The sequence below is a fragment of the Palaemon carinicauda genome, chromosome 33 (genome assembly GCF_036898095.1).
Source record: "Palaemon carinicauda isolate YSFRI2023 chromosome 33, ASM3689809v2, whole genome shotgun sequence".
NCBI lineage: Eukaryota > Metazoa > Arthropoda > Malacostraca > Decapoda > Palaemonidae > Palaemon > Palaemon carinicauda.
Window position 1 is genome coordinate 1581739 of NC_090757.1, and position 12945 is coordinate 1594683.

Consider the following 12945-nt stretch of genomic DNA (forward strand, 5'->3'; position numbering starts at 1 on the left):
ATTAATAATTATAGCAAGAAGAAGAAGAACAACAACAACAATAATAATAATAATAATAATAATAATAATAATAATAATAATAATAATAATAATACCTATTCACGTAATAAAGAAAAAGTTAGGTTGATTTTTTATTTTTTCAAGTTAACATCTCAGGCATCTCCCCAAAATTCATATTATTAATCATAACTTGTTCACTGCCATAGACAGTAATTTACGGTTGCGTTCGGTAATACAAATAAAAATAAAGACAACAAAAGTGCAGCTAAACTATAACAAAACCTTTGAAAACTAGATGAAATGCAAAACACACCTAAATTATAATTATAACAATAATAGTAACAAAAACACACACGCACACAGTAAGGTATAGCTAACTTCAAAACTCAAAACTCAAAAAGGAGTCAATAAAAAAAAAACCCACACATTAAAAAAGAACCATAAGAACCGTATGCGCAAAAAAAAAAAAAAAAAAAAAAACCATTGACGTTAAAAAAAAGTACTCGATAGATCAAAAGAGAAAATCATTTGAAATACAAAGGCCTAAAAAAACTCGGTTGAAATAGAAAGGCCTAAAAAGACTCAGTTGAAATACAAAGGCCTATAAACCACGAGCTTCCTTTCTCTCGGCCAAATTGACCCTCAACGTAATCCCGTCGCGTCTATAGGCCTACCTCTCAATAGACCTATTTGTATTATAGCCAGTGATATTAATAAAAAAAAAATCAACAATAAAAAGAGAAAATTCAAAGTCTGAAAAGTATCGCGAGTTTAGAAATTGAAAAATATCACTGATTGTTAGATACAGAACATCACCCCCCCCCCCCCCCCACAAAGAAATGTACAGAAAGTGAACACTTACGTTGGTCCTTCCCATCCAAAAGTCTACAGTGCTTCGTTGTCTAAAATCTGAAACCAGAGAAACTATACAGTAAGATAATACAACATATGCAAGTATTATAAAATCTGTGAAAAAAAAATATCTTAACAAATAAGTGACTAAAATATTATTTTGATAACTTTGTGACAAAAATTATCTTGATATATTTGAATTGACGAATTATCTTGAAAAATTAGGAGAGGCAAAAATTATCGTGATTAATTAAGAGAGGTAAAACTTATCTTGATGAATTAGGGACAAAAATTATCTTGATATATTTGAATTGACGAATTATCTTGATAAATTAGGAGAGGCAAAAATTATCTTGCTAAGTTAGTGGCAAAAATTATCTTTATATATTTGCAGTAACGAAAATTATCTTTATATATTTGCAGTGACACAATTATTTAGATAACTTAGTAGTGACAAAATTATTCAGATAACTTAGTAGTGACAAAATCATTTAGATAACTTAGTAGTGACAAAATTATCTTGATAAATTAGTAGTGACAATAATGATCTTGATAAATTAGCAGTGACAAAAATTATCCTTATATATTTGCAGGAACGAAAATTATCTTGATATATTTGCAATGACAAAATTATACAAATAAATTAGTAGTGACAAAATTATATTGATGAATTAGTAGTGACAATAATTATTTTGATAAATTATTAGTGAAAAAAATTACCTTGATAAATTAGTAGTGACAATAATTATTTTCATAAATTAGTAGTGGCAATAATCATCTTGATAAATTAGTAGTGACAATAATTATCTTGATAAATTATTAGTGAAACAATTATCTTGATAAATTAGTAGTAACAATAATCATTTTCATAAATTAGTAGTGACAAAATTATTATGATAAATTAGTAGTGACAAAATCATCTTGATGATTTAGTAGTGACAATAATTATTTTCATAAATTAGTAGTGACAAAATCATCTTGATGATTTAGTAGTGACAATAATTATCTTGATAAATTATTAGTGAAACAATTATCTTGATAAATTAGTAGTGATAATTATTTTGATAAATTAGTAGTATCAAAATTATCTTGATAAATTAGTAGTGACAAAATTATCTTGATAAGTTTGTAGTGACAAAATTATCTTGATAAATTAGTTGCAAAAAAAAATCTTGATTTGGAACAATAAAAAGGAAACTGATGTTTAATTGGTGATAATAAGGAATGTCATTCATAAAAGGTGACAATAATCTGGAAATGTTGATGTTCTTAATAATGGCACGATTATACAATTGTTATAATTTTCATTGTAAAATTTTGTAGTATTAAAAGTAATAAGTAGTAATACTATTCCCCACAGTAAAAATAGTATTGGTAGTGTTTGAATAAAGGTAGTAAGTATATAACACTATAATAAAAATGTTAGTAGTAGTATTAGTCGAAATAGTAGTAAAGTTATTCACTATAGTAGAAATGTTAGTTGTAGAATTAGTAGGAAAGCCAGTTATAATAGCTACTGAATTACAAATGATAATAGCAGTATAAGTAGAGAAGAGTAATAATAATATTCATTATAATAGAAATGGTAGTAGTACAAATATTCAGAATTTTTTTTTTTAATAATATTCATTACAGTAAAAATGATATTGTTAGTGTTAGTATAAAAGCAGTAATAATAACCACCATAGTAAAAATTATCGTAGTAGTAGTAGTAGTAGTAGTAGTTGTAGCTAAAAAATAGTAAAACTATCCTAACTAACTTCAGTAGCCTTCTATGAATGAACTATTAAAGTCCAGAAAGATCAACAAAAGCTAATCCATTTCCATAAAATATTTTCTTTATTTTAATTTTTTTTTAACACGATTGGGCCAAACTTTAATCCCTGTAAAGAACAAAAAATGGAAAAGTTAATTTTGTAAAAATGGAAATCCTGAACTGAAAGAATACTTTTGACATCGTAGCATGTTTACAGTTTTAAGAAAATTCTTATTCATGAAATTAGAATATGCAAGGTAGGGGGGTAATAATCATATAGCTTATTCCTTGATGAAAAAACACAAACACTTAACGAAGTAGGTATGTCTACCTTTCGGAAATTATGATTTATTTTCATTTCGAATAAATTCTATTTTTTTTTTCGAACTCAGTATTCGGCAGTTGATGGACTACAAAATATATCAAAAATTTCCGAGGAAAAAAACTAGTTCTTTTGATGTTAATAACACAATCTGTTGTCAAAGAAAAATTCTGAAAAAAAAATCTGTTGCAAGAGTACTTATAAAAAAAAGTAGTCTGGCTTAAAAAAAAAATAATAAAAAAAAAGTAATATCATTAATGTTCAAGAAACGTTTCTGAAAAAGAAAAATTATAAAACTAATATAATTTGGAATTTCCCTTTGATATACAACAGTTCTCAGAATATTATATATAAAGACTTCAAACAACGTTAATTGGTTACTATCGTTATTAACTAAATTAATTATATTGCAGGCAGGATGATATAAACGTCATATAATGTGTGTGTCGGCATTTATCTCTGTCGTAATACTGTGAAATATTCATGAGTGCATAAACATTTATTCATATCGGAGGGTATTTGCATAGCATTTGCCATATGACAGAGAGAGAGAGAGAGAGAGAGAGAGAGAGAGAGAGAGAGAGTCATTTACTCTGATGCTGCTCAATTGGGATGAGAGAGAGAGAGAGAGAGAGAGAGAGAGAGAGTCATTTACTCTGATGCAGTTCAATTGGGATGAGAGAGAGAGAGAGAGAGAGAGAGAGAGAGAGAGAGAGAGAGAGAATCATTTACTCTGATGCAGTTCAATTGGGATGAGAGAGAGAGAGAGAGAGAGAGAGAGAGAGAGAGAGAGAGAGAGTCATTTACTCTGATGCAGTTCAATTGGGATGAGAGAGAGAGAGAGAGAGAGAGAGAGAGAGAGAGGGAGAGAGAGAGAGAGAGAGAGAGAGAGTCATTTACTCTGGTGCAGTTCAATTAGGATGAGTGAGAGAGAGAGAGAGAGAGAGAGAGAGAGTTATTTTGTGTGATTTTCAATTGGGATGAGCCTTTGAGAGAGAGAGAGAGAGAGAGAGAGAGAGAGAGAGAGTTATTTTGTGTGATTTTCAATTGGGATGAGCCTTTGAGAGAGAGAGAGAGAGAGAGAGAGAGAGAGAGAGAGAGCTATTTCCAGTAATGCTTTTTCAATCGGGAAGAGAGAGAGAGAGAGAGAGAGAGAGAGAGAGAGAGAGAGATTTTCTGTGATGTTGTTCAATTAGAATAAGCCTTTACGGAAGACTCCCGAAATATCTCCGACGGTGTCTTGATTAACAGATCTCTGTATTCAATTGTTCGAGAAGACTTTCAAGTTCCGGCTAAATTGAGATATCATCCTCATATCATCCTACGCCTATTGACGCAAAGGGCCTCAGTTAGAATTCGCCAGTCGTCTCTATCTTGAGCTTTTAAATCATTACTTCTGCAATCATCTACTTCACGTTTCATAGTCCTGAGCCATGTAAGCCTGGGTCTTCCAACTCTTCTCGTGCCTTTTGGAGCCCAGTTGAAAGTTTGGTAAACTAATCTCTCTTGGGGAGTGCGAAAAGCATGGCCAAACCATCTCCATCTATCCCTCACCATGATCTTATTCACAAATGCCATTCCGGTAATCTCCATTATAGTTTTATTTCTAATCCTGTCCTGCCATTTAACACCAAATATTCTTCTGAGGGCTTTGTTCTCAAATTTAAAATATCTGTTGGATATTGTTTCATTGTCATACCACGACTCATGTCCATACAGTAACACTGATCTCATTAAACTAATATATAGCCTGATTTTTTTATATGTAATTTAAGGCGATTTGATTTCAAAATTTTTCTTAACCTAGCCTTTGTCTGATTTGCTTTCTTCAATCTTTCATTAAACTCAAATTCTAAAGATCCTGTATTAGTGATCATAGTTCCTAAATATTCTCCTTCAAATAATATTTCATCTTCCATTGCATATTCCGTTCCCTTCATCTGTATTTCTTCTATATATAATATATACAAATATATTAATATATATATCTCTATACATGTATGCATGTATAACCCCGTCTTTATTTATTCATATATATATATATATATATATACATATATAAAAACAATTATATAATATATGTATATATACATATATATATATGTATATATATATATATATATATATATATAAAGAAAAGACTGAAATTTTATATAATCCGACGTACATGAATACGAAAAAAATCTTTTAAAAATATCACTAATTACACATACATGAGTCAAGATATATTTCTGTTAATCTTTTTTTTTATTATTATTATTAACGTATTCATGCACCTTCAGCGTAATTTCCTGCGTAGGAAACTCGCCCAAGTCCCTAAGGATGTTTTCTTATGATTAAGGACCAAAGTTTTTCATTATAGCCAAGACCTCATCAGCCTTCCCCTCTGACGTCACGCCTCGTTTCGTAAAAAAAAAAAAAAAAAAAAAAAAAAACTTCCATATTTCTCTTTTCTTCTTTTTCTTTCCTTTCTTCTAGGAGATTAAGGAGATGCTATATAAGCTCCGACCTTTAAAGTGTCTGAGCTCGGAAGGTGGAATATAAAACAACACTTCGTTTCACCTCTTTGAAAGAAGCGTTGAAGTGGGAGCTTAGTAAAGGGAAAAAAAAAGCCAAGCATAGGAAAGGTCACAAGTTCGATTCCCGGTAGAGACAGAGAGAGAGAGAGAGAGAGAGAGAGAGAGAGAGAGAGAGAGAGATAAGTCTCCGTTGCTTCAAGCGGTGGATTAGGCAGACGGAAATTATATAACTGTGAAGTTATATAATAGTGAAATGGAGAGCTAATGCGTTCTAGCATCGGCTCTTAAACACACGCACGCACTCACACACCCGCACATGCATATATATATATATATATATATATAATAAATTTTGCACATTTAGACGTGTCTTTCATATTCAAATAAGCCATATATTTTTGATACATTAATGTATGGATTCTCTTAACGACCACGGGATCAGAGTCCCCAGGCGAAATCACACAAAGACAAGAGCTTGTGACCGGCCGGGAGTCGAACCCTGATCTGGCAAACTTTTATAGATAGTGACTTAACCACATGTCTTTATATGATTTCTCCTTGGGCTCTGATCCCGAGGTCGTTAAGAGAATCCAGACAGTGATGTATAAAAAAATATATGGCTTATTTATAATATATATATATATATATACACACACACATATATATATATATATATATATATATCAACAACAACAAGTGCAGCTGTTTCTAGTATACTGCGGATCAAAGGCCCCAGGTATGTAAATTTTCATGTCTAGGATATGGCCATTCTTCATCACTGGCCAGTGCGGATTGGTGATGGTGGAAACTTTTGTCTCATCGCTTACAGCAAACAACCTAGTATAGGTGGCCCTAACTAGTACAGCTTTGCTGATCTTAGCCATACATAAACCTTTTAACCTCATTAAGGTATTCCCACCCGGAAAGGATCCTTTTCTGTACAGACCAAAAACGTTCGAGAGCAAAGGAAATGGCTTATAGTTATCTTGTTGTTAATAATAATAATAATAATAATAATAATAATAATAATAATAATAATAATAATAATAATGATAATAATAATAATAATAATAATAATAATCTATCCATCTATCGATATATATATATATATATATATATATATATATCAACAATCTCCGATTCAATTCCAAACGTCTTACTGTCGCCTTCTGTATTGCATCAGTGTGAGAATAAATCACTTTTCGCACGATATTCTTCGGACTCCCAACACTGAAATTTATCTGCCACACTCCTCCCCCCTCCCCACCCTCCTTTCACACACCCCAACCCCAACCACCCTTTCACACCCAAGCCTCTGCGATGCCAGGTTTATTCATATGATAATACCACAGTTGTCCCTTGGGTAATGAAGATACGTCACGACGCGCATTATATCCAAGACTTCTCTTTTTGTCGCTAACGTCGCATTGTTGGGAAAACGACACCCGTGGAGAAGAGATAGCAGATGATGATGGGGGAGAAGAATAAGGCAGGTGAGAAGTGTAATAAATTAATATGTTTAAAGTTTTGAAGGCCGCTCATGGATGGCAGAGGCGAGGACAGTGACGGCACACTATAGTCCATTTCTTTTAGCGAGTCATATTTGCACCGACTCACAACGGTGCCCTTTTAGCTCGGAAAAGTTTCCTGGTCGCTGATTGGTTAGAATTATCTTGTCCAACCAATCAGCGATCAGGAAACTTTTCCGAGCTAAAAGGGCACCGCTGCGAGTCTTGCTAAAAGAAATGGACTATAGAGACTGGGATCAGCGCTCTGGCACGGCCAGCTCTAGGCACGGCCGTGCTATAGGCCCCTCTCCACCCTAGCTAAGACAAGGTAGGGCCAACCAATGGCTACTGATGACTCAGCCGGTAGAACTCTAAGCTCCCTCAAACCCTTCCCCTCCATACCTCATTAGGATGGTGGGTTTGTAGACACTACTAGAAATTACCGAGCTTGAGAGGGACTCGAACCCCATTCCAGAGAACAACAGGCAGGGACGTTTCCAATAGTCAATCGCAGCTCTTGATAAGCAAAGATGTGGGAAAGTAGTAAATACAATCTCTCCCTCTGAAAGTATGACTTTTTGAAAAATAAGTAATGACATTAGTGAAATTTTGAGAGTACACAAGTGCCATACGTGGATGAGATCATGATGAGTAGTAGATGAAGATGGTTTTGGTAAGCTCTTCGCACTCCTCAAAGAGAGATTATTTCACCAAACTTTCAACTGGGCTCCAAAGGGCACTAGAAGAGTTGGAAAACCCAGGCCTGCATGGTTGACGACTATGAACCGTGATGTAGGAGAGGATGAGTGGAGAAGTACTGATTTAAAAGAACAAGATAAAGATGATTGGCGAATTGTAACCGAGGCCGTTTGTGTCAATAGGCGTAGGCGGAGATGATGATGATGATGATGATGCTGATGGGTGAAAAGGAATAGATTATAAAATTAGTAATTTAAGAAAAGTCCTAAATTCAGATAGCAATACTGTATGTGCGTTTTAACAGAAAATTTTTCTTCTGTGAATATTAAACCTAGATATCTATTAAATGTGTTTATACTTTCATAGGGTTACTTGAACTTTCTTAGGGTTACTAAAACTTTAAGAGGGTTTCTTAAACTTTCTTAGTTACTAAAACTTTATTAGGGTTACCTAAACTTTTTAAGGGTTACAACAAATTTCTTAAGGTTACAAAAACTTACTTGTGGTTATTTAAAATTTCTTAAAGGCATTAAAAGCTTCTGAGGGTTACTAAAAGTTTCTTTAGGTTACTTGAAGTTTCTTTTGGTAGCTTAAATTTTCTTAGGGGTAATTAACTTTCTTAGGGTTACTCTAATTTTGGGGGGCTACTAAAACTTTCTTAAGATTTCTAACATTTTCGTAGGGTTATTTACATTTTCTTAGAAATACCAATACTTTTTTAGGCTTACTTAAACTTTCTTAGGGTTACTAAAGGCTTCCTAAGATTACTAAAACTATCTTAGTGTAATTTAAACTTCCTTAGGGTTATTAAAGCTTTCTTAAGGTTACTGAAACTATCTTAGTGTAATTAAAACTTCCTTAGGGTTATTAAAGCTTTCTTAAGGTTACTAAAACTTACTTATGGACACTAAAACATTCTTAGGGACACTAAACTTTCTTACAGTTAATGAAACGTATTGTTAATAAAAACCAACGATATTGGATCCTGACATAGCAAATAATCTGGTCTTATGGTCTTTTTAATTTCCACCAACCTCCAACCTGCAATCAATCACCAACAAATAAAAAAATAGGTCGCCATTTCATATCCAAATGCCAGAGTGAATGATTAATGTTTACGTCAACATTTTATTTAACGCTCCAAATATCATAAAATAACGAATGAACAAAGGGCACATGTCATATCATTCTCTGTGCAGACGAAAAACCTTGAGAGCAGATGATGATGATGTTGATGATGATGATGATGAAAATAATAATAAGCAGCATTCTCTGTACAGACGAAGAACTTCGAGAGCAAATGAAATGGCTTATTGTTACTTGGATAATAATAATAATAATAATAATAATAATAATAATAATAATAATAATAATAATAATAATAATAATAAGCATCCTTCTCTGTACAAACAAAGAACTTCGAGAGCAAATATAAAGGTTTATGGTACTTAGATGATGATAATAATAATCATCATTAGATGATGATAATCATCATCATCATCATTATTATTATTATTATTATTATTATTATCATTATTATTATTATTATTATTATTATTATTATTATTATTATTATTATTATTATTATTATAACCCTTCTCTGTGCAAACGAAAAACTTCGAGAGCAAATGAAATGCCTTATAGTTACTTGACAACAATAACCACAAAAACAACAACAACAACAACAATAATAATAATAATAATAATAATAATAATAATAATAATAATAATAACCATCCTTCTCTGTACAGACGAAAAACTTCAAGAGTGATGGAATTGGCTTATAGTTACTTAAACAACAACAACAACAACAACAATAATAATAATAATAATATTAACGAAGAACTTCGAGAGCAAATGAAATAGCTCATAGGTACTTAAATAATAACAACAACATCAACAACCACCATATTAATAATAATAATCCTAATAATAACATTAATAATAATAACAAATGAGAATCCTCATACCATTTCGACCACAGGTTATTTTCCTACTATTCTAAAACGTGTTTTATTATTCTTACTGAAAATCGCATGGAAAAAATCAGTGGGAATAACAATATTTTGGGTATGACACGAAGTAAATAACAAAATAAGCTTTTATATCAATTTTCATTTATAAAAATCCAAGAAATATGGCCATCAGCATTTCACCAAAATAATTTACTACTTCGCTAAAGTGGAACTCTGTTCCAAGTCTTCATGATTACTGTAGTAATATTTAATATTAATCCTTACTCACATAAAATTCATTTTAAGTCTTCATGTGAATACTAATTTCTCATGTAAAATCTATTCCAAGTCTTCTTGAATAATATTCTAATGTGAATAATCTTTTCTCACATAAAATCTATTCTAAGTCTCCATGAATAATATCTTAAAATGAGTACTCCTTCATCAAATAAAATGAATTTTAAGTCTTCATGAATAATATCTTGATGTGAATACTCATTTCTCTCATAAATCTATTCCAAGTCTTCATGAATAATATTGTAATGTGAATAATTTTTTCTCACATTAAATCTACTCCAAGTCTTCATAAATAATATCTCAATGTGAATACTCCTTTCTCACATAAAATCTATTCTCTTCATGATGAATATCTTAATGTGAATAATAATTTCTCATATAAAATCTATTCCGAGTCTTCATGAAAAAAAATGAATGTGATTACTCCTTTCTCACATAAAATCTATTCTAAGTCTTCATGAAAAAATAGTAATGTGAATACTCATTTCTCACATAAAATCAATTCCAAGTCCTCATTAATAATACCTTAATGTGAATAATCTTTTCTCGCATAAAATCTATTCTAGTTTTTCATGAAAAATATCTTTATGTGAATACTCCTTTCTCATGTAAAATCTATACAAGTCTTCATTGATAATATCTCCTTTCTCGCATAAAATCTATTCTAAGTCTTCATGAATAATATATCCTTAATCACATAAAATATATTCTAAGTCTTCATAAATAATATCAACTTTCTTACATAAAATCTAATTCTAAGTTTTCATGAATAATAACACCTTTATCACATAAAATCTATTCTAAGTCTTCGTGAATAATATCTCCTTTCTCACATAAAATCTATTCTAAGTCTTCATGAATAATATATCCTTTCTCACCTAAAATCTATTCTAAGTCTTCGTGAATAATATCTCCTTTCTAGCATAAAATCTATTCTAAGTATTCAAGGATAATATATCATTTCTCACATAAAATCTATTCTAAATCTTCATGAATAATATCTCCTTTATCACATAAAATCTATTCTAAGTCTTCATGAATAATATCTCCTATATCACATAAAACCTATTCTAAGTCTTCATGAATAATATCTCCGTTATCACATAAAGTTTTTTCTAAATCTTCATGAATAATACCCCTATATCGCATAAAATCTATTCTAAGTCTTCGTGAATAATATCTCCTTTCTAGCATAAAATCTATTCTAAGTATTCAAGGATAATATATCATTTCTCACATAAAATCTATTCTAAATCTTCATGAATAATATTTCCTTTATCACATAAAATCTATTCTAAGTCTTCATGAATAATATCTCCTATATCACATAAAACCTATTCTAAGTCTTCATGAATAATATCTCCGTTATCACATAAAGTTTTTTCTAAATCTTCATGAATAATACCCCTATATCGCATAAAATCTATTCTAAGTCTTCAGGAATAATAAATTCTTTATCACAGAAAATCTATTCTAATTCTTCATGAATAATATCTCCTTTCTCACATAAAATCTATTCATGAATAATATCCATTTATCACATAAAATCTATTCTAAGTATTCATGAACAATATCTCCTTTATCTCGTAAAAACTATTCTAAGTCTTCATAAATAATATCTTAATATGGAGTAGGACTCGTTTCTCATACAAACATTTTTATTTAATTTTTGTTGCAGAATAATTTACCTTCCAAGTTGGCTTTGTGGACGTCTTTTCCTATTTCTATTTTCCTAAAACTCACATTTTCCCAATAGTTTATGATAACGCACCACTAACTTCCTCTATGGATTTTCCAAAAGCGTAAAAGTCCTTCGAAGGGGTTTCCAAAAATTTCTATATAAATACATTATTTCCTTCCCAACCGATTTCGTACTAAAGGAAGGGTTTCTCCTCAGCAAACAGTTGGGTAAATTCCTTCGCATATTTTCATAAATACAATATTGGAGAATAATGAAGACCTTTTGCTTCTGCCAGTGCACCTGCAGAGCAAACAGAAACCCAATGAGTTATGAAGGAAGAAGGAAAGAAATATACGAGTGGGATTTTTCCGGGACTTCTCTTTCGCAATTGTCGTTAATTATACTCGTAAACCACATCGATAACTCGCGATTTCTTCCATGCGAGCTCTTTCTGTTTATTTCAGTCCCCCTTAAGGTCGATTTTGGGTATAAATTGAACAAAAATGTATTGAAATATTTCTATGAATGGGGTAGGGATATACTTCAATAGATGCCCTATTCTTGGATTAACTTGAAATTTGCGGTTATAAATATATTGAAATTTCCGTATATTTCAGTATATTCATAATGAAATTCAAGGTTGTAATGAATATATTGAAATCCACGGTTAAGAATATGTTGAAATCCACGGTTATGATTTTATTTAAATTTTCATTTATGAATATACTGACATTCACGGTTATGAATATATTGACATTCACGATTATTAAGACATTGAACTACACGGTTATAAATATATAACTTTCCTTGATAGGTTTAGACTAGTATTTTTTATTTCTGGATAGATAGCTCACATACATTGCCTGCATATTTGAGTGTGTGTTACACAAACATTGTGTCAGAATGACTGAAAAAACGAACGGAATAAACAATGAATTGAAATTGATCTATGAAGTTAGGCTAAATACTTGGTCGCTGGGACCCGTTTGGTCATTCAGCACCAAAATGCAACTGGGAGACACCCCAGCAGAAGAGGTTGGACAGCAAAATGGAAAGAAGGAAACAATAACAGAAGAAAAGTAGAAATATATAAAGTAGGTGCAGATAGGGGACGAAGGAATGATGGATAGAGTTGAGGTGGGCTTATTGGTAACGTCTCCGATTGGTGATCACCATATGGGGGTTCAAGTCACGCTCAAACTTCGTTAGTTCCTTTGATCACTACAGCCTCACCATCATTGTTAGCTAAAGATTGGGGGTTTGGAGGAATCTATAGGTCTATCTGCTGAGTCATCAGCAATCATTGCCTGGCCCTCATTGATCCTAGCTTGGGCGCTGATCATATGTATATACGGT